Here is a 27517-nt window from a genome sequence, read left to right on the forward strand (position 1 = left end):
GTGTAACTGTAGAGCACTGTGCTCCTTTCATGGCACAGAAAAGTTACGTTACTCACCAGGAGACACACTGGAGTGCTTCATGGCACCAGGAGGGCTTCGTCACGACACAGGCGGGCTTTACTTAACTGATAGCCCTCTGCGAGGGATTCTGGGGTTGAGCCAAGGTCACTCCGGGACCACACTGCTGCTCAGAGAGTCTGCCAGCCTGCATTGTAAGGGATGTATTGTAAGGGAGCCACTACCCTTTGCAAGCGCCGAGTGTAAATTTCTGAGAAACAAAGCCACACTGAAATCCAGAGAAGAGAAAGCCGGCTTAGACCGGGCGTGAATGCAGCATGATCGAGATGGGTAAACAAGACATAGGCAAGAGTTTGGCCTTCGAGGCAGATATAAACTGTTAGAAGAGGGACCGGTTTTCTATTTTTTTTATTTTTAAGAGTCCCTCAGAAGTACCATCTAAAGATAGGCCGAGTGGTGCAGTGGAGGGACGACGGGATCTAGGGTCAGACAACCTGGCGTGACCTCCAGGTTCCGACCCCCCTGGTGGTCGGCTGTCCAAGTCTGTGAGAGATCGGAGCATGGTGACGAATTCAGCGGTGGGGAATGCATCCATGTCGCCCTGAAGCATGACACACATGCTGTGTTGCTCTGTCCCACACGTGCACATTTGGGCATACGCATTCCTGATCGGGCACGGTGAGATTCTCTATATTTTATGTGATTCCGGCATCCCAAGCCCACACTATAAAAGCCAGTGGGGGACCTTCACGCCCTTAGGAATCTGGGAACTCTGATGCCAGTCAGGAGAGGTAGTTGACTCACAGAAAGGCTCATGTGTTCTTTTTTCTATCTCAAGGCTCAGTCTCCCTTTTAAACTAGGAAAACTCAAGTCTTTTTTCGACAGAGGCAGTGCCAGACCCCGCACTGGCTTTTGCTTCCGGGAGGTATGTTACCTTTCAGTGCCCCACGTCATCCATTTCCAGAGGTCAGTGGTACCTGCTCCGTCGCTGGGCTTATGCCAGAGTGCTTCATCACGACAAACGCGGGCTTTACTTAACTGATAGGTTTCTTGGTCCTGCTTCGCGCGAATTGTCTGAAGTGTTGCTTTCCCCAGAGAATTTCATACTAGAACTGCCTCGTGCAGCCACCGCACGTGAGAGTAAACTTACGCTGATGTGGTTCAGCCACATGAGACCGAGGAAGAAGCAGACATAAAACTCTTCAGCCATCGTGTCCGAGAGACCCAGCCTGCGTGTCCTTCCAGCCCCTGTCTTTGGAGGACTGACGGAAGGGCACCCACACGAGTTTATTCTAGTTAGCAGTGTCACGTAGCAGGAAAGGGCAGTGAGGAATGAGAATTCTAAAAAGGTGGGCAACATTCATTTTAGGAATTGGAAAATACGTTCAGTAGCCATTGTCGCATGAAATCAGGCCTTATGTGAGAATGCACGTTGTACGTATTTAGCTATGATTTTGCAGTCATTTATCTTAATAATAATTGCTGCTTACGATTTCACAAGTTTCCAATACCAGCGATAGAACAGGGAAGCATTAACATCTTGAAGGCAGATCAGTCAACAGAGTTAAGAATTTTAATGGGAATTAGGGTATGTAGAAATTGCCTAGGTTTTTATCCCTAAAGCACTGACATTCCGTTTCTGCTGTGTCATTAGCTCAGCTGACTGCACACTCTGCTGGTTTCTCGGTCAGAGGAATGACCTACTTGGTCACACTCCTCATCTATAAATAAATGGCCTCTATAAATAAGATATTCACTGTAGATCTAAAACTCCGTGAGTCTGGGTTTGACGTAATGGGACAGATGCGCACGTGAACAAAACGTAAAGCCCCACGGTGGCTCACTCCTGTCCGGCTACTATGTCCTAGACATAGAGAGTAACTGTGAGAAAGTCTGGTGTCAGTCAGGTGAAAAAAATAAAGTGTCCTAGAAAATCCAAAAATGAATTCAACTTAGTTGCTTGTCGGTACAGTGCAAATGACTGAATACATTTCAGACCAGCTCGGAAGTGTTAAAGATTAACCAAACGGGAAAGGGTTAGAATTATGCGTAATGGGTGCTTTGTGTACGTGCAGATTGATTGTTCAAAGTGTCTAGAAGACTTCTCTCAATGAAGTGTGTTATTGGTTGCAAATTCCGAGGTACTTCCATTGTGCAAAAATAACTGAGTACCGGACTTCCCTGGCGGCTCAGTGGTTAAGAATCTACCTGCCAGTGCAGGGGACACGGGTTTGAGCCCTAGTCCGGGAAGATCCCACGTGCCGTGGAGCAGCTAAGCCCGTGCGCCACAACTACTGAGCCTGCGTTCTAGAGCCCGTGAGCCAAAACTACCGAGCCCGCGTGCCACAACTACTGAAGCCCACACGCCTAGAGCCTGTGCTCCGCAACAAGAGAAACCACCGCAATGAGAAGCCCGCGCACACCGCAGCAAACACCCAAAGCAGCCCAGAATTAAAAATAAATTAATAAATTTTTAAAAACCTGACTACCTACCTTCTATCTAAATTACTGTGAATTGTGAATTGCTGTGCTGTGAAATGAGGAGAGCCCCAAAACTGAAGCTAGAACTGGGGGTTCAAATCCTAACCACTTATGATCTGTGAAGCCCGGTTCTGTTCACTTGAACTTTCTGGATCTTGGCCTCTTTAGCCACAAAGTGGGAATAACGAAAGGGCTGCTGTGATGGTTAAGTTGTATAATGGACCTAAGGGACTTCATAAAATGTACACTTCCTTTGCAGACTGGCGGGCAAGGAGTGGTTTTATGTAGGCAGGTAGTAAGCCGCCTTGCTGTTCAAGGATGTTAGTGATGAAAACAACTGGTATGTGCCACTCACGACTAAATTCAAAGATTATAGTCAGCAAAATATATTTGTGTTATAAGTAAGAACAGGTGTGTGCGGAAACTTGTAGAAGACTGGAAGAAGCTCGTGAGTACGGGCTGTCTCTGCGTGGTGAGAGTGGGAAGACTTGGGGAGAGAAAACTTTTAACATTTTATCCTCATGTCAGGATTTCTCAACCTCAGCACTAGTGACATGTGGGGCCCGATAATCCTTTCTCATGGGGGGGACGTCTTGTGCATTGTACGAGGTTCGCAGCATCCCTGACCTCTACCCATTCCGTGCCAGGGCCCTTCCCCCAAGTTGTGACGAGGAATGTCTCCGGACATTGCCCGATGACCTTTGGGGGACAAAATTGCCTGCGGTTGAGAATCACTTAAAATCTCTCCCCTGAACATGTATTACTTATGTAATTCTAATGGCATTTTTAAAAAATAAAATTTACCCAAAGGAGTTGAAAACTTACTTCCATGCAAAAACCTGCACACAGATGTTTATAGCAGCTTTTATCCATCATTGCCAGAACTTGGATGTCCTTTTGTAGGTGAATGGGTAAATGAACTGTTGCATCTAGACCGTGGAATTATTATTCAGCGCTAAAAAGAAATGAGCTCAAGCCAGGAAAAGACACGGAGGAGCCTGAAATGCACATCACTGAGTGAGAGAAGCCAACCTGAAAAGACTACATGCGGTATGATTCCAACTCTGTGACCTTCTGGAAAAGGCCAAACTACAGAGACAGCGAAAAGATGAGCGGTTGCCAGGGTTTAGGGAACGGGGAGAGATGAGTAGGCGGAACACAGAGGATTTTTAAGGCAGGGAAACTGTGCTTTATGATACTACAGTGGTGGCCACATGTCATTCATTATAAATTTGTCAAAACCCATAGAGGGTACAACACCAAGAGTGAACCCTAATGTAAACTATGGGATTCGGGTGAGGATGGTGTGTCCGTACAGGTTCATCGGCTGTAGCAGATGTACCCGCTGGAGGGGGGTGTGGACAGTGGGGGAGGCTGTGCATGTGGGGGGGGCAGGGGGCGTATGGGAACTCTCTGTGCCTTCCCCTCCATTTTGCCGTGAACCTAAAACTCCTCTAAAAACTAAACCTATTAAAAATAATTTTTAAAAAGGAAAAAAATTAAAGATGTCATCTCCGCAGTGATGAGATTATTCTGTTCAGGTTCACGCTTCTGTGATCCATAAAATAAAAGAATTGGGAAGTTTTCGCGAGACTTTGCACTTGGGTTCTGAAAGCACCATCTTAATGCAGCACGGCATTTGCACGAGTGTCCTGAGGGCTCCCCGTGGCAGCTGTGTGTGTGTCCCAGGAACCAGGGACCTGGGCTGAAGTGCACCCCACGCTCCTGCTGCCGCCTCCACTGTGGTCCTTCCCAGGAACGAGGCACAGACCTGCTTCACTTCTGGAATAAAGCGCTTCTGTCGTGTGTTCATGTCTCAAGTCACCCTTAATGATATCTTACGGTTGTCTGTTTTAATTTAGTAATGAGTTGTGAGTGCACACCTTAATACAATGAACATGATTTTGCCCCAGGGCAGGGGTCGGCAGACTCCTGCCTGTAGGCCAACCCTGCCTTCCACCTATTTTTGTAAAGTTTTATTGAAACATGCCCACGCCCATTACCTACTGTCTGTGGCTACTTGTGAGCTGGGGCACAGTTGAGTACTTGTAACAGGATGGCTGCCGAGTCCAAGATACCTGCTCTTTGGCCCTTTGCAGAAAAAGTGTGCTCACCCCTGCTTTACACTTCTGGAACTTTACCTTCTTGTGTTGTCATATCTCGACGTGTCTCCCAATTTTTAAATTCAATTTCAGGAAAGGGGAGGATAACCAATAGAGTAACCTAACTAGACAAATAATAGAGGCCGCCAAGTACATCCCATCTGGAGTATTCTGGGGCGTTCCTTGTGTTTTTCTGCACACCGTGTGTACTAGCATGCATTTATTGAAATGCCTGCCGCGTGGGCTTTTTGATCAAAGATACAAAACACCATCGTTTTCTTTTATTAAAAAAAGAAGTGTTTGCAGCATTCATGAGCAGGGCACTTGAAAGAACAGGGCAGTTGTATGCGGAATTTTGTACCGGGTGCTGCTGGAGCCATTGTTTTAAGAAGGTTTCTCTAGAAACAGACTCCGAGACTGAGGTGGAGTGGGAAGTTAGCTGGGGTTACAGATCTACTGCAGGGGCATGGGAGCAGGATGGGGCCGGGCATGGAGCTGCCATGCCACCTGGAAAGCCCTTTTTGCCCCATGCCTCCAAGTACCACCCCCTATCCAAGCACTTCTCTCTCTTTTTATTTTTTTGGCCGCGTCATGTGGCATGTGGGATCGAGTTCCCCGACCAGGGATCGAACCCATATACCCTACACTCGCAGCGTGGAGTCTTAACCACTGGACCACCAAGGACGTCCCTCCAAGCACTTGTCTCAGCTCCAGTGTGACTGACTTCAAGAACAGAGGCTGTGACTTCTCAGAATTCTGTTCCTAAACCCCCAAGGGTGTCTTAAGTGCGCAGGCGGATGCACCCTCGGTGTGGCAATGCTCAGACTTCCTAAGGAGCCTGGTGGTCTGGTCACTCTGCCATCTGCTCCCAGCAGAGCAGGGTCACTGGGTTGTGTCGTGTTCACGTATGGATCCCTCACGAAAGGCAGGTGCTCTCCTCCAGGGCCAGGAATCGCTCTGTTTCGCTTCCTGTTCTGTGTTGTCTTCACCTGCATAGCGCCCTCCCCAACCTCACTAAGCAGGGAAGAAATACAAGAAATCACAGAAGATGAGAATGATAAGTGGAACATAATAGGAATACATATCAATACTGTATAGTAAATGTATATAATGTATTAACATGTGTCAAATATACATACACGTATTCAGAGACAATATGTACTTATGCAAAGTGGGTTTGTTACAGAGTTGAGTGTGGCTTTTTTATCTAGTCTCACTCAGCCTTTTAATCGGAAAGGTTGTACCATTTACCACCAACTTTTTGTTTTCTGCTTGTGTCGTGCGTTCTGTTATTTTTTTCCCCTCCGTTCCTCCACTTTTGCCTAAACTGAGAATTTTTTATGATTTTACTTCACTGTTAGCTTGTTAGCTACACCTCTTTGTTTTGTTTTTGCAGCGTTGCGCTAACGTTTGCAGTATGCGTCTTAACACAGTCTACATTTGAATGATACTTTACCACCTCATGTATAAGAAACTTACAGCAATGTTTCTGTTTGCCTTCTATGCCTGTTTCTTTGTGCTTCTGTTGCCATACATCTTTCATATATGTTTCAAATGCTACAATACATAGTTATTTTGCATTAAGCATTTATATGTAAAAGAAACTTCAAAATGAGAAGAAAATACTTTTATATTCACCCCAATAGTTACCATTTCTGTCACCGTTCCTTTGTATAAATCCAGATTTCCATCTGAGACAATTCTTCTTAAAGAAATTGCATTAATATTTCCTGTGGTGCAGATCTCCTAGCAGTGAATTCTGTCTGCATTTGTTGTTTGTTTGGAAAATTCTTCACTTTCATGTTTTGAAAGATGTTTCATCTGAGTGTAGAATTTTAGACTGACATATTCTTTCAGCCCTTGGAAGGTTTTGTTCCGTTGTCCAGAATAATGCAAGCCAGAAGACAACAAGTTTGTGGGATTTGTTTATCTTTTTCCTCTGGATGTAAATTTTTTTTCCCCTCTGGCTGCTTTGAAGAGTTTCTTTTGTTGCTGACTTTCAGGAAATTGTGCTTTTCTTGGGGTTTTCTCTGGTGTTTATCCTGCGTGGGATTTGTTTAGCTTCTCGGATCTATTTTACCTTTTTCAAACCTAGAATTTTCCAACAGATTTGATCTTGAAATCTTTGCTTTAAATATCACGTTGTCATCTTTAAGAGCTACTGTTTTAGAAATGAGCGCTAAAATGAACACAGTCTACTTTGGGAAGCGAAGATAAACATGTGTTTATAATCTTTGCGTGATTGTAAGTTTCTGTTGCCTCCTTGGACCACAGAGAGTTGGGTTCCCCAGAAAGTTCTCAGACCCCCGCCCTGGTCGTGTGCAGAGTGTGGCCACATCATTAGCTTGTGAATGAGGTTTTTCATCAGTCACTGTCTGGGTAACTGCCAGCTTTACGGGCGTGCTGCAGTAGGAACCGTTTCCCCGTCTCAAATATAGGTCAGAAACTTTACCAAAACCTTTCTCACGTTTCGTACAGTGATGATCTGTTGACACATCAATGTGCAGGAAAGGAGAGTTGTTGGCACAGCCAAGATTGCCGTCTACAGGTAACCGTACTGAAATGTTACTTACAACTAACACTCAAACTCTTTTTTTAGGCATTGGACAACAAACATTACCATTTAACTATGGAGACTTTCTTAAAATAGTATTTTCAGGGCTACTGATTTTTTTTTTTTTTTTAATTTATTTTTGGCTGTGTTGGGTCTTCATCGCCGCGCGAGGGCTTTTCTCTAGCTGCGGCGAGCGGGGGCTACACTTCGTTGCGGCGCGCGGGCTTCTTGTTGTGGAGCACAGGCTCTAGGCGCGCGGGCTCAGTAGTTGTGGCGCACGGGCTTAGTTGCTCTGCGGCACATGGGATCTTCCCGGACCAGGGCTCGAACCCGTGTCCCCTGCATTGGCAGGTGGATTCTTAACCACCGTGCCACCAGGGAAGCCCGACCATGCAGGCTTTTTCAAAGGAAGATCTTTTAGGATGTTACTTGGTTTTAATTTATAGCTTTCTGTTGTTTTTATGGTGTATATGCTTATTCTTAAAGAATATTAAAGGTGAGGCCTTTGGAATTTATGCACAAAATTAATATTTATCATTAAGAAAAAATCAAAGCATTTTTTCTGTGTCAGAACTTTAACAGAGAAGGGATCCCTTTAGTGTTGTCTCTTCGAGTTTACACATAAAAAGAGAAGGGTACACTCTTACCATAGTGGCAAAAAAAATAAATAATCCACCTAAATAAAAGGTATTCCAAAAATAGATTTTTTAAAAAAGATGAGATGATAAGAAGTGAGATGTTTAATGCACTGTGACCTTTCACCTCACAGTACCCATTTTCCTAGTTCGGTGAGTGAAAAGAGAAATGAGGATGATGGCCTGATTTTAATTCCCAATGTATAAAGCCTCATCTAGAAGTGTCCTACTTCTTGACACTATTATGATATTAAAAGTAACATTTATTTTTGTAAGTCATTACCAACTTGGCACACTTGGATTCATTTCCGTCAACTACTGTCATCTTTAGATTTCAAGCTTCCAAAGTCTAAAGAAACGCATGTTGGTTTTATATTCTCTTGGAGAACCTACAGTCTTCCAACGGCAGAACCTCCCTTTATTGGACTGTCTAGCAACTGATGTATTCAAAGTCAATCAGAAAGTTGTCTTTAAAATTTCAGCATATTTCTGAAAAGTGGGAAATTTGGGAGAGTTGGGCAAACCATAGCATATTGTACATGGAGTGTCATTATCTAGGTGGATACCTGGGTACATGGAGGAGCCAGATGAGGAAGGTGGTTCACAAAATTTCTGCTGCCTACAGCTCAGAGCCATGAGAAAATCGTAACAGGAGAGAGATAATTTAGTGTATGTGAACCCCTGGTATGACACTGTTAGTGGTGGTTCGTGGATATATCATTGAAAACACATTGTGAGATTCTGGTAGGAAGGATTCTTTCATTGTTTATTAAAAGGATTACATAACTTAAAGCACTTAGAACAGAGCCAGGCAGATAATAGATGCAATTATGTGTAAACTTTTTTTTTTTTTTTTTTTGTGGTATGTGGGCCTCTCACTGTTGTGGCCTCTCCCGTTGCGGAGCACAGGCTCCGGATGCGCAGGCTCAGTGGCCATGGCTCACGGGCCCAGCCGCTCCTCAGCATGTGGGATCTTCCCGGACCGGGGCACAAACCCGTGTCCCCTGCATCGGCAGGCGGACTCTCAACCACTGCGCCACCAGGGAAGCCCTGTGTAAACTATTTGTATTGGTTTTTTTCTTTTCCATTATAGTTTATTACAAGACATTGAATATAGTTCCCTGTACTTTATAGAAGGACTTTGTTGTTTATCTGTTTTATATATAGTAATGTGTATTTGCTAATCGCAAAGTCCTAATTTATCTTCCCCTGAACCCTGCGCCTGCCAAATCCCCTTTGGTAACCGTAAGTTTGTCTTCTACATCTCTGAGTCTGCTTCTGTTTTGTAAATAAGTTCATTTGTATCATAGTTTAGATTCCACATATAAGTGGTATATGATTTTTGTCTTCCTCTGTCTGACTTACTTTACTTTGTATGATAATCTCTAGGTCCATCCATGTTGTTGTAAACAGCATTATTTCATTCGTTTTTATGTCTGAGTAATATTCCATTGTGTGTGTGTGTGTGTGTGTGTGTACCACATCTTGATCCATTCATCTGTTGATGGACACTTAGGTTGCTTCCATGTCTTGGCTATTGTAAATAGTGCTGCTATGAACATTGGGTTGCATTTATGTTTTTGAATTAGCATTTTCTGCAGATATACGCCCAGGAGTAGGATTGCTGGATCATGTGGTAAGTCTATTTTTAGTTTTTTAAGGAATCTTCGTATGTTTTCCATAGTGGCCATACCAATTTACATTCCCACCAACAGTGTAGGGGTGGGGGGGGGGTTCCCTTTTCTCCACACCCTTGCCAGCATTCATTATTTGTAGACATTTTAATGATGGCCATCCTGATCTGTGTGAGGTGATACCTCATTATAGTTTTGATTTGAATTTGTCTAATAATTAGCAGTGTTGAGCATCTTTTCACGTGCTTTATTGGCCATATATATTTCTTATTTGGAGAAATGTCTCTTTAGTTCTTCTGCCCATTTTTTGTTGGAGTTGTGTTTTTTTTTTATTGAGTTGTATGAGCTGTTTGTATATTTTGGAAATTAAGCCCTTGCCAGTCTCATCATTTGCAGATATTTTCTCCCAGCCCATAGGTTGTCTTTTTGTTTTGTTTATGGTTTCCTTTGCTGTGAAAAAGCTTATAAGTTTGAATAGGTCCTATTTGTTTATTTTGGTTTTATTTCTGTTGCCTTGGGAGACTGACCTAAGGCAACACTGGTATGATTTATGTTAGAGAATTTTTTGCCTATGCTCTCTTTTAGGAGTTTTATGGTATCACGTCTTATATTTATAAGCCTTTAAGGCATTTTGAGTTTATTTTTGTATATGGTGTGATGGTATGTTCTAACTTGCTTGATTTACATGTCTCTGTCCAGCTTTCCCAGCACTACTTGCTGAAGAGACTGTCTTATCTCCATTGTATATTCTTGCCACTTTTGTCGAAGATTAATTGACCATAGCTGTGTGGGTTTATTTCTGGGCTCTCAGTTCTGTTCTGTTGATCTGTATGTCTGTTTTTGTATCAATACCACACTGTTTTGATTACTGTAGCTTTGTAGTAGTATTGCCTAAAGGCTGGGAGGGTTCTGCCTCCTCCTTTGTTTTTGTTTTTCCTCAGGATTGCTTTGGCAGTTCTCCGTCTTTTACGGTTTCATATAAATGTTTGGATTATGTGTTCTACTTCTGTGAGAAATGTCATGGGTACTTTTATAGGGATCACATTAAATCTGTAGATTGCTTTGGGTAGTATTCTGTAGTATTGCTTTGGGTAGTAATCCATAGTATTGCTTTGGGTAATCTGTATTATTGCCATTTTAACAATATTAATTCTTCCAGTCCAAGAGCATGGGATGTCTTTCCATTTCTCGGAATCATCTTCAATTTCCTTTATCAGTGTTTTATAGTTCTCAGCATATAAGTCTTTCCCCTACTTGATGAGGTTTATTCCTAAATATTTTTTTGAAGCGATTTAAAAGGGATTGTTTATTGTTTTTTTGGTTTCTTTTTATTTGTTTCTTTTTTTTTTACTTTCCCTTTCTGATATTTCATTGTTAGTGTAAAGAAGTGCAACAGATTTCTGTATGTTAATCTTGTATCCTGCTACCTTGATGAATTCGTTTATCAGTTCTAGTAGTTTTTGCCTGGAGTCTTTAGGGTTTTCTATATATAATATCATGTCATCTGCATATAAGAATTTAATCTCTTCCCTTGCAATTTGGATACCTTTTATTTCTTTTTCTTGTCTCATTGCTGTGGCTAGGACTTCCAATACTATGTTGAATAGATGTGGTAGAGTCGGCATCCTTGTTACAGATATTAGCAGAAAGACTTTCAGCTTTTCACCACTGAGTATTATGTTGGCTGTGGGTTTGTCATAAATAGCTTTTATTATGTTGATATGTTCCCTCTGTACCCACTTTGGTAAGGGTTTTTATCATGAATGGATGTTGAATTTTGTCAGATGCTTATTCTGCATCTATAGAGATGATCATGTGGTTTTTTTCTTTTCTTGATGTGGTGTATCACACTGATTGATTTGTATATGTTGAACCATCCTTGTGACCCTGGAATGAATCCAACTTGATTATGGTGTATGATTTTTTTTATGTGTTGTTGAATTCGGTTTGCTAATATTTTGTTGAGAATTTTTGCATCCATATTCATTGAAGATATTGGCCTGTAATTTTCTTTTTTGGTAGTGTCTTTGTCCGGTTTTGGTATCAGGGTGATGGTGACTTCATAGAATGTCTTCGGGAGTGTTTCTTCCTCTTCACCCTCCTGGAAGAGTTTGAAAAAGGTTGCTATAAGTTTTTCGTTGTTTGTTTGGTAGAATTCCCCAGTGAAGCCATTCGGTCCTGGAATTTGTTTGCAGGAAACTTTTTTTAAATTATAGATTCTATTTCACTTCTGGTGACCAGTCTGTAAAAATATCTATCTCTTCTTGATTTAGTTTTGGTGGGCTGTATGTTTCTAGAGACTTGTCCATTTCTTTTAGGTTGTCCAATTGTTGGCATATAATTGTTCATAGTGTTCTCTTGTGGTTTTTTAAAATTTCTGCAATATCAGATGTTATTTCTCCTCTCTCATTTCTTATTTTGTTTATTTGGGTCCTCTCTTTTTTCTTCTTGGTGAGCCTGGCCAGAGGTTTGTTGATTTTTGTTTACCCTTTCAAAAAACCAGTTTTTGGTTTTATTGAGTTTTTCCATTATTTTATAAAACTCTATTTTATTTATTTCCTCTCTGATCTTTATTATTTCCTTCTTTCTGCTGACTTTAGGTTTTGTTTGTTCTTCTTTTTCTAATTCTTTAGGTGGTAGGTCAGGTTGCTTATCTGACATTTTTTCCTTACTTTTTGAGGAAGGCGTGTATTGCTATGAACTTCCCTCTTAGGATTTCTTTTGCAGCATCCCAAAGATTTTGTATGATGGTGTTTTTGTTGTCATTTGTCGCAAGGTATTTTTTAATTTCCTCTTTGATTTCATCGTTGACCCATGGGTTATTTTAGTAGCGTGTTTAGTCTCCATGTAATCGTTTTTTCCTCATTTCTGTTTCTGTGGTTCAATTCTAGTTTCATGCTGTTGTGGTCAGAAAAGATGCTTGAAGTAATTTCTGTTCACCTTAAATTTCTTGAGGCTTGTTTTGTGTCCTAGTATGTGGTCTGTCCTGGAGAATGTTCCACGTGAACTTGAAAAGAATGTGTATTCTGGGGCTTTTTTGGATTTAATGTCCTGAAAATATCCATTTTTGTCTAATTGTTCTATTGCGTCATTTAGGATCCCTGTTGCCTTATTGATTTTCTGTCTGGAAGATCTGTCCATGGATATCATTGGGGTGTTAAAGTCTCCTACTGCTACTGTATTCCCATCAGTTCCTCCCTTTACGTCTGTTAGTATTTGTTTGATGTATTTAGGTGCTCCTTTTTATTGTTTTTCAGTAACTTTAACCCAGGGTTACCAATCCTATTGAACATGGAAAATTGGATCACAGAGCTGTTTTTCACGTGGTGATACTAAACACATACTAACCATCTGGGAAACATCATTGTGAAGAACGTGCTTTGGGAATCTCTCTCCTGCTTCTTTGAAAGCTCCGTTTGCTTGGCTTCCAAGTCCCTGTGGTTCTAGGCTTTCCTGGCAGCAGCCGTGCTTGACATTGTCCCATTCTGTGGATGATGATGGAGAGGCGATTGCTGAAAAGGCCTGCTGCCCCGGGTATCTTTCCCACCTGTCCTTCAGTGTGTTAGATTCTGAGGGTCAGGAATGCTGTGGTGACTTAGCAGGGTGGTTCTGGTAGAGGTCTCTTTGAAGTTGCAGTCAAGACATCAACTGGAGCTGCAGGGACTTGATGGTCTGATAGGTACTGGATGATGCAGTGCGATGGTGGCTCTCATGTGGCTGGCAAATGGTGTTGGCTGCTGGCCGCAGGCCTCAGTTCTGCTCCGTGCTGACCTCTCCACCAGCAGTTAAAGGAATTTAATTGTACACATTTGATTCATTTTTATCAGGAGATATAATCAATATGTATATAGTTAAGCATTTCATTTATGATCAATAAAAATGTAGGTTTATCCTGAATTTTCACTGAGCGAGCCATATGGATTATTTGTTTTGTTCCACAGATTTGGGCAACCAAGAAGGAAGCATTATGACAATCTATGAAAATATCCCCTAGATAATTCTTTTTGAATCTAAGCCCTGTGTGAAACTGTTACTTCACCTTCTAATATTTCTCGGTAAGAATCAGGCAGAAGTCATAAAGAGATGAACTTAGTCTAAAATCTCTTCTGTTAAAAAGTTTCTTGGCATTATTGGCATTTGGGGCTGATGAGTCTTCTGTGCAGGGAGGCTGTTCTGTGTGTTGTGGATGCTGAGCGCTATTCCTGGCCTCTACCCACTAGGCGCCAGTACCTCCCCTCCTCCACTTGTGGCGACCGAGAGATGTCTCCAGACATTGTCTAATATCCTGCAGTCCCCTGGGGCAGAGAGCACAGCCATCCCTGGTTGAAAACCACGGTGTAAAATAGGACACACCATGATAGTTCCATGCTGCTATTAGGGGTTACATACGTGGATCATATCAGATATCAGTGTGAGAAGGTACCTGGGTAGCCAGAGTCACCTCAAGGGGTCCTGGGAAGCCAGAAGTGCAGGCAATTCCCAACTCAAAACTTTGGAGCTGAACTACCTCAGGGGAGGGAGAAGGATTTAGAATGATAGCCAGGGCTGCAGGCAAAACAAAACCAATCCAGCGCTTCTGGTCGCCCTGATAGACTTGGCAACGCTTCTGAATGGAAGAGTAATTTGGTTTGCCCCAAGGAGAGCGACACTGCACTATTCCTCGTCTCTGGCAAAATGATGTAGAACAATACATACCCAAGGGATGGGAAACGGGGGCTCAAACACATTCCTGGACATCAGTGTTCCTAACAGCAGTATTCACAGTAGCCAAATGCCCGTCAGCTGGTGGATGGAAAGGTAAACAAAAGGTAGTCCATGCGTCCAACAGAATAGTATTCAGCCGTACAGAGGAATGAAGTACTGATACCTGCTGCATTGTGGGTGAACCTTGGAAACATTATGCTAAGCGAAAGACGCCGGACACAGAGAAGGTGTCGTATGGTTCCATTTATGTGAAATGTCCAAAACAGGCAAATCTGCAGAGACAGAAAGCAGGCTGGTGGTTGCCAGGGCGGGGGGAGGGGGAGGGGGATTGAGGACTGACTACTTAATGGGCCCGAGGTTTCCTTTGGGGGTGATGTAAATGTTTTGAGACTTGACAGAGGGGATGATTGCACAGCATTGTGAATATACTAAAGGCTTTACGCCTCCTGTGTGGGAGGACTATTAGTCATTGTCTACACCATTCCATGCCAAGAACTGACGGCAACCAGAAAATGAGGCCTTTTTATATTTATTACTACCTTTGAGAGTAAAGAATATATTGCATTTGTTAAAATCATTTGCGTTGCAGACTTCCCTAGCGGTCCAGTGGTTAAGACTTTGCCTCCCAATGCAGGGGGTGAGGGTTCGATCCCTAGTCAGGGAGCTGAGATCCCTCGTGCCTCACAGCCAAAAACCAAAACATAAAACAGAAGCAATATTGTAACAAATTCAGTAAAGACTTAAAAAAGGTGGGGGTGGGGGGACTTCCTTGGTGGTCCAGTGGCTAAGACTCCGTGCTCCCAACGCAGGGGGCCTGGGTTCGATCCCTGGTCAGGGAACTAGATCCCACATGCTGCAACTAAGAGTTCGCATGCCGCGACTAAAGATTCTGCATGCTGCAACAAAGATCCTGCACACCGCAGCGAAGATCCCATGTGACACAACTAAGACCTGGCGCAGCCAAATAAATATTTTTTAAAAAATCATTTGCGTTTCACACAAATCTTTTTCAGCACGTAAATTTTTGCCAGCACTGTTTTTTGTTTTTGTTTTTGTTTTTGCGGTACGCGGGCCTCTCACTGTTGTGGCCTCTCCCGTTGCGGAGCACAGGCTCCGGATGCGCAGGCTCAGCGGCCATGGCTCACGGGCCCAGCCGCTCCGCGGCATGTGGGATCTTCCCAGACCGGGGCACGAACCCGTGTCCCCTGCATCGGCAGGCGGACTCTCAACCACTGCGCCACCAGGGAAGCCCTGCCAGCACTGTTTATTGATAGTGGTTCTATTTAGGTGTTAATAATGGGAAAATCAGGACTGACCAGGGATTGGAAGTTCAGGTTTCTCACTTTAACTTATTATTTCTAGTAACGAACTAATTAATTTTGACATGTTGCATAACCAGAATGTTATTAACCAGTCATATTTCACATTTTTTGTGTTCATAACACACAGATGATGTTAATTACATGTACTGAATTTAACAACTTATATCAAAGATAACCTTCAATTTGTGAGTTACCATCTGTTTTGGGCCAGAGAATAGGAATTTGATACTAAAGCTTTTTCCTGAACAGCTTGTAATGAGAGCTGTTTATATATTCATTACTTAATTGAATTGTTATGGATTTTAATGTTTTAATTTTCAAGCAGTTTGGGGCTTATTGTGGTGACATCTGCTTATATTTTGATACTTTATGGTGTTTAGCAGTTTCATCATAAGGCTCTTGGGTTTACAGCCCAATCCCGAAAATAATTTGCTGTCTGCTTCAGGTTTGCTGTAAGGAGTATCGTCCTATTTCATCTCCACTGCCGAGTTTTTTCCATAATGAAATGTATTTTTATTTTATAAGCAAAGTCAGTATTCCCTAGTGCCTTCTTCAGTCTGGTGCCCTTTAATTTCTATTCAACGAGCTATAGAGGAATTTTGTTTAAATCTTATTGTTTTCCTTCAGTGGTAGATTTTTTCAGTTGTCCTGGTTTTATCTTATAGATCCGTATGTGGTTTAAAAATGTACTGTAATGAAACTTAAGGGCCTATGAACCTGCTTGTAGAATCCTTTTAGTCTCCTTTCTTTGAACAGTGTAACTATAAATGTGACTCAGTGGGAGTAATTTACTTGAATTTCCTTAAAACATTTCAAGAGGTTCTGTATACATTCACTAATAAGAAACACCTTCATTCATAGCCTCACTTATGGATTTGAATTATATTAAACCTGGCGCCTTTTTATTATCACTTAAGACTATCGAACAAGAATTTAGAGAAGACAGCAGGCATTTAATTTCCTTAGTTCTTGAGCTTGTAGATAATTTCAACCCTGTAGGAGACTGGATTCACTCACAACTGAAGAGAATTTATGAGGAAGAAGGTAAATATTATTAAGTAGATCCTGGTTGACTGCTTACTGTTTATACTGACTGAAAAGTAAAAATGAGTTTTTGATATGAAGGATTATCTTATGACATATACCCCTGGCTTCTTCAGAAATCCATGCAGGTGGAACCCCTGTGAAACGGAAACGTAGGAAAACAATAATGTAAAAGTTGAGAGTCAGTGCTTGCTTTCGCTTTATTTTAGGGAAGCCAAAAAAGGAAAAAAAGATTCTGACGTTTCTGTGTTTTTTTGAGCACATAAAAGAGTGGATATGTGCACACAAACATGCGTGCCGTGATTATTGTAAACGTGTGCCCAAGCAGTGTCTATATTGTCAGAAAAGATGTCTGGAGCATCTTTTCTTCTCTTAAGGGTGTGTACAGTTTAATTTATTTGTTGTATGTGATACGGTCCCTAAAACAAAGATATTTCAAGTGGGCATTAATTATCATTGAATGATAGCAGGAACAGTATCTGAGCTAAAATCAATTTTATTTACTTTGAGACGTTTTCCTTACAAATCTCTACATGTACCATAATACTGACTGGCCGTTTTAATTTCTCCTTTTTCACACTGCAAATAAAACTGCATAGTTTGTGTTAAAGTTTTAGGACAGAGATTATGAAACAGTAAAATGTGTTAAGTTTGAGTTGGGATGAAAAAGAAAAACAAGAATAGGACAGGTCAAAGGTGAGCAATTCTCGAAGAATTTTAAGGTGTTTTTTGTTGTTACTGTTGTTGTTGTTGTTTTTCAAATCTCTCTGTTTCTCACCAGGCAGGTCCCAGCAGACACTTGGCGTTTTATATGATCGGATGCTGGGGAGCCCACTGGTTCACAGGTCTACACATGAAGTCAGCCTAAAGGTAAACGCCTGCCTTTGATCTTTGTCTTTTACCTGAAATTCGTTTGAAGCAGAGCTGCGTTTTGCCAAAACTGAACACCTTCTGTTTTAAAATGCTTTCTTGAGACGGAGTCTGAGGTCTTTCTCCTTGCTGAAGTTGAAGGTAGTAGATAGAGCATCATTAAATAATGATGGGTTCTTTAGTCCATTCTACATAACAGATTGGCCTTTTATTGCCTTCTAAGAATTGTGGATGCTGAACCAGCCATTATAAACTTTTCTGGGTCTTACCGGAAGCAGATGACACTTTCTAAAATCATTCCCTCTTGTCAACACGGTGAATTAAAATTAAGCTGCAAAATTAATTACAATTGGGCACACGAGTCTGGATCTTAGTTGGCCCCTGTATCTTAATGCTATGGTTTATTAGTTTCTTAATACGATTTGTGTCTGTCTGCAAATTGATTTACTACTTAACCTTGAAACTTCTTAGAAAAACGTGTAGCTTACTATTTATAGATCTCATGAGAGGATAAGGTACCCAGAAGAGCTAACCGAACAGTCGTAGCTGCACAGGCATCAGGAATTGAAGCCCAGGGAGTTTCAGTGGTTGTCGGGACTTCACACTTGCATTACGGGGGGCATGGGTTTGATCCCTGGTTGGGGAACTAAGATCCTGCAAGCCGCACGGCCAAAAAAAACAATCAAGAGTTGAAGCCACATCCCAAACTGAAACTGATGGCTCCCTCCCCGTCCGCTACCAAGAAAAAGCGCTGTTATCTGTTGGTAGATGGGATTCTAGGGTTTGCTTTTATCATTTACTGTTTTGTGTTTTCTGGTTCTTCCTTTAATTTTTTTAAATTAAAAAACTGATAGAACTTTTGTACTTCTAAAAACACCAAGATGGAAATTTGGGGGAGATTTTTGCTTTATTGTTTTAAAGGAACCAATCAGAACTAAAATGATAGACCCAGATTTAATCAAAGTAAGAATCTTAGAGGGGTGGGGTAGGGAGGGTGGGAGGGGGACGCAAGAGGGAGGAGCTATGGGGATATATGTATATGTATAGCTGATTCACTTTGTTATAAAGCAGAAACCAACACACCATTGTAAAGCAATTATACCCAAATAAAGATGTTAAAAAAAAAATCTTGTTGATGTATTTTTGTTTAAAGCCAAATATATAACAAGGTAAATATGTACAATTGACCCTTGACTGGGTTTGAACTTCACAGGTCCACTTATACATGGATTTTTTTCAATAAACCATAGACTACTGCATACAGTCCATGGTTGAATCCACAGATGAGGAATCTTGGACACAGAGGCCCAACTGTAAAGTTATAAGTGGGTTTTCAACTGCACAGGGGCCAATCCCCTTAACCCTAAAGGTTCAACTGTATTAGAATTTCAATATTTTACTTAAATATTTGAAAAGCGTAGTTTGTTTTAAAAAATAAAAAATTATAAAAGGTTAATTGAGTCTGTGACATCAGATGTTGACATCCATGTTGTAACGTGAATCCTTTTTATGGCCAAATAATATTCCATTGTATGGACATACCACATTGTGTTTATCCATTCATCAGTTGACGGACATTTGAGGTGTATTTCCTTTTATTGAGTGGTTATGAATCATGCTGCCGTGAACATTCGTGTACCAGTTTTGTGTGGACGTATACCTTCATGCCTCTTGGGTATATACCTGGCAGTAGAATTGCTAGGTTGTTATGGTAACTCTGTTTAACATTCTGAAGAACCGTCTAACTTTTCCAAAGTGGCTACACCATCAGTCAGTATGTTTTGAAATGCAGTTGAACCATATTTTAAATGTCAGAGGGAAGAGGAGAGAGGGGAGGCCTGTTGCTCATGAGTGTTTCGATTGTGTATTAATTCAGTATTTAGGGAACGTAAGCTTTGCTTGGATTGAATTGAATTGAGCACACGCTGACTTCCTGCTGTGTGTGAGGCATTGGTGCTTAGCTTTATAGATGACTCTGGACATTTTTGTAGCCTTTATTTAGCCCCTTGTACAGTTTATACGTGCAGATGGTCATTTGGGACCGTGCTGGGAAATGACACACTGTTGCTTACCTACCACAGTACCCACGGTGCATCCACGAGCTGGGGAGTCATCTGTGTAAAAACCACGTGCCCTTCCTCTCTGTGTTGGGTGCTGTGCGTCAGGAAATGAGGGCTCATATCTGTTCCCCTTAGACTTCCCTAGTTTCAGCAGGTGCCTCCTTTGAAAGCCATTCGCAGCAGACCATGGCTGTGGTGTTTTCTTGGCTGTCCATTTCACACTGGTTGGTGTGTTCACCAGGAACATCCACATTTCGGGGCATCACCTTCAGGTTCTCAGACAGGAAGATTTCAGGCTGGGAAGCGGTGAGGCAGGTGTGCTCTAATGTAGAAAGGGGAAAATCTTCAGGAGAGCAAGGTTGGCAGACCTTTTCTCTCCAGGGCTAGAGAGTAGGTAGTTGAGCTTTGTGGGCCAGTGGTCTGTGCTGCGGCCGCTCAGTTCTGCCCTTGTCGTGTGAGAGCGGCTACCGATCTTACGCAGATGAACGAATGTGGCTGAGTGCCAACAAAACTTCACTGATGGACACTGCAATTTGAATGTCATATCAGTTTCGTGGGTGGCAAAATAGCATTGTTTTGATTTCCTTTTCAACCATTTAAAAATGTAAAAGCTATCGATAGGTCACAGTCCTTGCAGAATGCAGCTGCAGGTGGGAATTGGCCTGTGGGCCACAGTGAGCCCACCTCGACCTAGAGAAACACACCTGTGTCATTTCTCCCTCTTCTGACTGCAGCCTTTGAGTTGGAGGACATCCGAGGTGCAACTCTGCAAGGTCTGTGGCGTGCTTAGGACAGCATCCAAGTTGTGGTTCCTCGACGAAAGCACTGCAGATTCTCAGGGAATCAAGACTTGTAGGAATCTGAGGGCCTTCCATGTGAAGGGCGGCTCTGGACTTGTGTAACCGCCGCTGCTCAGATGTTCTCAGCCCTAGGCAGTTCCCCGCCCCTCCCCAGGGGACATTTGATCACGTCTGGAGATGTTTTTCAGGGAGATAGAGAGCTTCTGGCATCGACTGGGTGGAGACCAGGGGTGCTGCTCTACAGTGCACAGGGCAGCCCATCCCAGAGATTTCTGTGCTCCCCAAAGTCCGGAGTACTGAGAGTGACGAACCCGACTCACTGCTACTGTCCCTACTTTATTTTGTGTTTTAATCTGAACGGTTTTGTGGCTGTGGAAATTTAAGATGGCGAGCATTTGACTACAAGACTGAGTTCCTGCATTTGCCGACATAACATGAGACTCATTGAACTCTCAGCAGATACTTGGGTTCACGATGCTTTAAGTATTTTTCTTTTAAAACTTTTTTTGTTGTTGTCATTCATTTAAATTGAAGCATCAGAATACGCTTTAACACCAAGATTTTTGAGACGCAGGCAGGCTACCTCAAAGGGCAAGGCATCGCCCGCCTTAACATCTACGGAGAAAACCACAGGGTTTATTTTTCAGAACTCTGGAGGTCACCTTATATGAGTAAGTGACCTCACTTACGACTCCACCTACTGCAGAAAAGGGAATCATCAGGGCCCAAATAAATCCTGCGTTATGTGGGTGAAAATCACAGCATCTTAGAGGTTTCATAACCAGCCTGTACATATTGCTGAAATTTGTCTGAGGGCCTAGTGCACATGGTAAAGGATCCGATTGCAGCCTCTCAGTCTTAGAGATAATTAAAATCTGTACGTTAATTTACAGATTAATCGGAAGCATTAGCTTACAAGGCCCAAGTCATTAGAAAAAGAAGGCAGACTACTCTTATGTGGAAGCAGCGGCTGTCTGTCTCCCAAGGCACTTTGCTTTGAAATCTTGGGTACCTGAACTGGCATTTCACTGTGTAGGGGAGAAGACTGAAACGATAACTGTGCGATTGGTCTTACATGCATCGTCTGGCTCCGTGAAGCAGACTTTCTTAGCAGGGGTTTGCTGTTACTGGGTGGGACATTTTTTAGGAAGGCTTCCTTCTGGGTCTGCCTCCTGATCGGGCAGAGAAGTGGAGGGTGGGGAGGGTTGGCGGCTCAGAGGGTTTGCGAGAGGACCCGGGGGCCGCTCTGGAGATGCGCACGTGGTCTTGGCGGTAACTCCAGGACGGGACGCCTCTCTTGTCACGTCAGCATCCTTCATGGCTCTGCACACAGGGTTGGGATGCGAGGCCCCAGCCAGCCGTTAATTAACCCAGAAGGGCAGCCAGGCACAGAAAGGACCCTCTCTGAATGCCTCACGCAGGGGATGTTTTGGATTTTGTGAAGCGCTGCATTATTTTCGTAACCCGAGAAGACTCCCTTCTCTCTGCTCTCTCGACCCTGCGGCTCTATTTCCTACTCAGCTGGGTTGCTCTCATAGTGATGATTTCTGAAGACGCTGCCAGCTTTTAATGACATTTTAATGAATATGAAAACAGTTCACGTTCATAGGAGAGAATTTGGAAGCTACAGAAAGGCACGCACACACACACAGATAAAATTCCAGCATGATCGCACCCTGGAGAGATGGCTGTATTTTATTATCTTTTTTATATTTTAGAGGGTATCTTTTGTGTGCGTGTACACAATGAAATTTAGCGACATGCACGTTCCATCCTGAAACCTATTTTTTTCATGTATCGCCGTATCATGGACATTTTCTCCCATGGTGAAAATCCTTTTGAGGACTGCATCTTACGACACTAGTTCATGCTTATATTTAAATGGCAGTTCCACTGCTAGGCCTGTGAACTCTGATAATAAAATGATAGTCCTTTGATTATATTTATAATTTTGGACCATTTGGCTCCCAAGTAAGTAAATATAACTGTAAAATGAGTGAAAAATCTTACCTTTGGGGGAATTTTTCTTTTCTTACTGTAAAATAATAGACATACTCATTGGTGAATGAAGATATGTCTATTAAAAAAAAAAAAACCACTGTTAACATTTTCCTGTTCCCCGCCCTATCTTTTGTATGTATATGTTCTCCTGGAATCGGGGTCCGACTGTAAGTGCCTTAATTTATCGAATCGCACTCATGCTGTCATCGGACAACAAAACAGCTTTCGGTCCTTCCAGTGGCTACGTATCGGCTTCGTTAGTTATGCAGGAAGAACAGGTATATGCAGCGTATAAAACAAGCCCGCTTCATCTCCACAAGAAGCTGGGTCCCCGTCAAGATTGTACAGAAGGACTTATATGTAAATGCTGGTGCGTAAATTAAAACTCTTCCTCTTAAACTGACCACTGGGAAACTCAGTTTCCGTTTGAAGAGAGAAGAACATTATGGATAAAGCGAGCGGGGAGGTACCCAGTGCGTTCCCGTCAGCAGAGAATTTGTGAAATGCGGAGAGAAGGAAAGTGCCTTGTTACGATGAGGTCATTTCCAGCAGATTTTCCAGCTGCTCTGGCTCTCGGTCCTCAGTCTGCATGGAATCGAGTCCCAAAGCACCCTGCGCCTCGTCCAGAAGATTACTTTAAGAGATGGATTCTTCCAGCGTGAAAGCCAGCAGACTAATAGCGGAGACACGACGTGAGACAAAGTTTCTTCCGTCCCTGCTTTAAAGGATTTTAAGAGAACATTTCATAATGGGACAGATTGTTAAAAGAGAAACTTCTGCCACCAGTGATACCAGCCGAGCACCGCGGCCCCCGCCCTGTAATCGCTGTGCGCTTACTTCGCCGTTTCCGAACCAGCCTCCCCTCCTGTTGGCAGGGAACGCGCTTGCCCTCTCTGTCTTCCTCTAGCAGAGCCAGCTCTCAAGGAGCTCTCTTGGGATTATAGCCTTTAAGATAATTAAAGAGCAGTGAAGATTTTGTTGTTTGGGGGCAGTGCTCTCCCTTCCCAGAGCACGAGAGCATATTAAATACTGTAAGTGCATACTCAGTACAACGAAACCCTCAGACACCATTTCTCCTGCAACTGAATTACTTTGTGAACTGGACTGTGAGTCATAGAAGTTTTTGCCACCTTGAAATTAAATCGTGAAAAGGAGAAATACTATAAATAATAATGATAAATAATCTTCCCTTTAGCTTCCTGATGGATTTAAGCCGGAATTATTACTTATGTTGGAATACTCATCTTTAGTGGGGCAACTCCAGGGATGTCATCCGTCCGCACTAATTTTTCCTCCTTCTGTAAGCAGAACAGTGAGGGAATTGTGTAGCTTTACCTCGTGGTGAGGGCGGTCATTTCTTTTTTGCACACTCACAACGCCAAAGACCTCAAATCAACCTGACTGGAGGTGCCTCGAATCAAAACCGGGTCAGGCAAGAGAATAAACACAATTGCAGTAATTAAGAACCCTTTTTAATTTTTTTCCTTCTTTTGGAGGCCGAGGACGATCTGCCGGTGCTGAAAAAGCTCTCCTTTATTCTAGAGCTGGGGAGGTTGGAAGGCATCCACGGGAGTCGTCAGGACTTGAGCTGGCCACGGCCGCCACTCCGGAAACCGGCGAGGTGCTGCAGTGAGACCCGGCCCTCCGGGTCTCCGTGGTGGGAGTGCCGGAAGCCGGCGAGGTGCTGCAGTGAGACCCGGCGCTCCGGGTCTCCGTGGTGGGAGTGCCGGGCCGGGTGTGGAGGACGGCGAGGTGCTGCAGTGAGACCCGGCCCTCCGGGTCTCCATGGTGGAAGTGCCGGGCCGGGAGTGGAGGGAGGTGCTTTCTCGGACGGGCTCTCGACCTGCCGCTGGCCTGCTGATGCGTCACCCACTGCCAGCTCTGAATCACTTTGGCAAGGGTGCTGTGTTCCTCGGGCCCTTTCAGGGGGCTCTTTGCTTTGGGGATGCTCGCAGGTAGCCGAGTGGGAGTAATAGCCATCCTACGTCTCTCCTGTGCCCGGGGCCCTGACCTGGGAGTTCGTATAAAAGCTGTGCGTCCTCACCACCTCTGCCGGCTGTAACGGCTCTCGTCATCCTCAGTTTGGAGAAGGGAAAACTGAGCCACGTGACTCGCCCTGCAGTTCACAGCTAGAAAGGGATGGAGGTATGATTAGGAATCGGGCCACCTGGCTCTGAGCCACGAGGCCCCCGAGTCCTCCGTTTTGTGCTCTCCTCTGTGGCTCTCAGGACGTTAGTTCCCTTACCTCTAGCCAGTAAGTCCGCGGACACCGGAACCATCACCCTGGTGTACCCCAGCTTTATTGCAGCCAGTACAGGCATTTCAAGCTCCACATCACGTGCCCACAAAAACCATCCTTGGAAGAAAGGACACAGGCCAACTTCTCCCCCACCTCACAGCCCACAGTGACGGCACAGAGGGCCATCTTCCCGCCCTGGGTCCCAGGGAGCACTTGGTACGTCCTTGAAGGTTACCCCCACCCCCACACACAGCTCCTTCCTTTCCTTCCTTTTTCATACTTCTCCGCCAGATCTTGTGTCCGTCAGTCGAGGATTCACCTTCTCCCTCTCCCAGACCTTCCTCCCTCTCCCAGACCTTCCTCCCTCTTCCCTGACCTTCCTCCCTCTTCCCTGACCTAGCCTTCCCTGGAACCCTGCTGCCGTCCCTCTTAGTACCTTGTGGTATAGGCGCGGGGCTTTAACTACAGGGGCTTTTGGTTATTTGCATAGACATCTTACTAACAGCTTCAAGGAAGCGGGGTGTGTGTGTGTGTGTGTGTGTGTGCGCGCCTGCATCTGAGTTTGTTTCATCCTGCCATTGCCGTCACCATGCCTTGAATATCGTAGGCGCTCGGTAATTTTTTCTGTCATCGCTTTGTACCTCATTTATCTCAAGTGCGGGAAAAGCAGGGTGAAGCATTTGCCTGTTTCCATTTGCAGCGGGGTTACAGTAAACACGAGACTGGGGTCCACGTGCTCGTCTCCCGTGAGGAGTGGCGGCTTCTCACTGTGGGGTCTTCTCGTCACAGAGCGTTTCTTTCTGAAGAGGTGTTTGTAGGAAGTAATGTCCGGCCCTCATGGTGATTGAAGAAAGTCCATGGCGAGCGTCAGGGCTGTGCTAGTATTTGCAGTTGCAGAGTGCTTCAGAACTGACAGAAACCACCTTCCCACCTGCAAGATGGAACGTTGGCTCTCATTTCAGACTCACAGAGGCAGAAAGGAGGCAGAAGAGTGGTTCCCGGGGCCTGGGGGAGGGGGGAACAAGGAGGTGGTGTTCACTGGGGACAGAGGTCATTGGCGGTGGTGAAGAAGTTGTGGAGGTAGGTGGGGGGTGGCTGCACAGGAATAGGAATGTCCTTAATGCCTCCACCGGGTTGTGCACTTCAGAATGGTCACGGTGGTAAATTAAACGTTGTATCTATTTTAACACAATTGAAAAAACAAAACAAAACACCAGACCTGGGAATTGAGCCACTGACGTAAATTTCACCTGTCTGTGTCTGGGGTAGAGAAGCCCGCGCCCGTCCCCGGAACTTTGAATAGCACTGTAATACCAGCACGTTTATTTATTATACATGAAATTATACAGAAAATCCCTGATTTTAAAAAATCCATGATTTTATTCTAACATCTGTCTCTGGAAATTGAGCTCTTGTCTTGGAGAAAAGAGGATAGGTAACTTTTTTTCCCAACCTTATGTAGATCTTGACGAAATTTGTCTAAAGCAGTAGCTTTTGCCAAGTGAAGATCAGCCGTTTTACTCATTTGAGTCAAAGTAGTGATGTTGACGCAGTAAAATGACAGCAGCCACCTTCAAGCGCTTTGCTCAGAGGCACCGCGGTTAGACACCAGTTAATCGTTGGTTTCTCTTGATTTTGCTGTAATCAAACCCAAAGCGTTGGCGTGGATTGCATGTTGCTGTGGTTTATGGTCGGTTTAAAGAATGTTCTCCGGTGTGTATTGAATAGTCTCGCAATATATATGCACATTTCAGTTCACTGGTCACTGTAAATCCTTTTTTTGGAACTAGTTAGGTTTTAGAAGAAATAGTCATTTAAGAAATTTAAGCTATTTAATTTAAGAAGGTGTTTTATTGGTGGGGGGGACTTTGATCCAATTATTAGATCAGTTTTTTTGTTGTTTTTTTTGTTTGTTTTTTGCGGTACGCGGGCCTCTCACTGCTGTGGCCTCTCCCGTTGCGGAGCACAGGCTCTGGACGCGCAGGCTCAGCGGCCATGGCTCACAGGCCCAGCCGCTCCGCGGCATGTGGGATCCTCCCGGACCGGGGCACGAACCCGCGTCCCCTGCATCAGCAGGCGGACTCCCGACCACTGCGCCACCAGGGAAGCCCGTGATCAGTGATTTTTGATGTTAGTGCAAAAAGATTACAGCTCACTGAAGGCTCAGATTTTGGTTAGCATTTTTTAGCCATAAATTTTTTAATTAGGGTATATAGCTTTTTTTAGACACAATACTGTTGCACACTTAATAGACTACAGTATAGTGTAAACCTCTTACATGCACTGGGGAATCAGAAAAAAATCCTGTGACTCACTTTATTGCTGTGGTCTGGAACTGAACCACAATACCTCCAGGTGTGCCTGTGTTGAGGTGGACCAGTCAGTAGAAACACATGACACTCTTGTGGACCAAATGGTATGACATCCCTGGTTCTATCGCAGGCCGGGGATGGTTTTTGTTTTCTTTCCTCTGCTGTTTACAAATCAAAAATCCTTTAAGAAGTTAACACCATATTGGGGAAAACACTCTGATCTTGGATTCTAACTTAAAATTTCAGAGAGAAGATGAATCTGGGATCAGAAAGTAGAGAGCTAGAGCTTAAACAGAAATTTTCTTCGTTGGGAAAAAGGCTAATGCCTAAAGAAAAACAGAGGAACGGGCTAACAGAAGGCGTCCATAATTCCCGTCCCTGGAGGATCTTAAATGCTCTTGCCCCAGAGTCCTGTGCTAACGCTTGTGCAGACACTTCTAATATATATTACAGACACTTGTGGGGTGGGGAACGTGAACCAGGCTGTGGGTGCAGGGGTGTCGTCCGTATGTATCCAAATACTTTCTCCTTAGAAAGCGAAGATCTGTATGCTGAAAGACAAAAATCAGCACTTTCCTTATGAAAATGTGATTTTGTGGAAAGATTTTACATAGACTATTTGAAGAAGCCAAGCCCTTCTGGTGCATTTTAAGGATCCTTTTTAGTAGCGTGGCCGTTTCATTAGGCAGTGTCCATGAGCTAGCTCCACGGTGTCTTACAATTTTATAAATGGAATTCAT

At 43.6% G+C, this 27517-nt stretch overlaps 1 protein-coding gene across 8 annotated transcripts in view; it reads left to right on the top strand.

Annotated features, from left to right (window-relative positions):
- The window catches only part of TBL1X (transducin beta like 1 X-linked), a 227141-nt gene that overhangs the window by 140996 nt on the left and 58628 nt on the right, over positions 1–27517 (top strand). For all 8 annotated transcript variants that reach the window (XM_049704929.1, XM_012531503.3, XM_033420229.2 and 5 more), the window contains one exon: positions 17277–17365. The gene's annotated coding sequence lies outside the window, so the exon portion shown is untranslated. The remainder of the gene's footprint in view (positions 1–17276; positions 17366–27517) is intronic.

This window comes from Orcinus orca, chromosome X, assembly GCF_937001465.1.
Source record: "Orcinus orca chromosome X, mOrcOrc1.1, whole genome shotgun sequence".
Taxonomy (NCBI): domain Eukaryota; kingdom Metazoa; phylum Chordata; class Mammalia; order Artiodactyla; family Delphinidae; genus Orcinus; species Orcinus orca.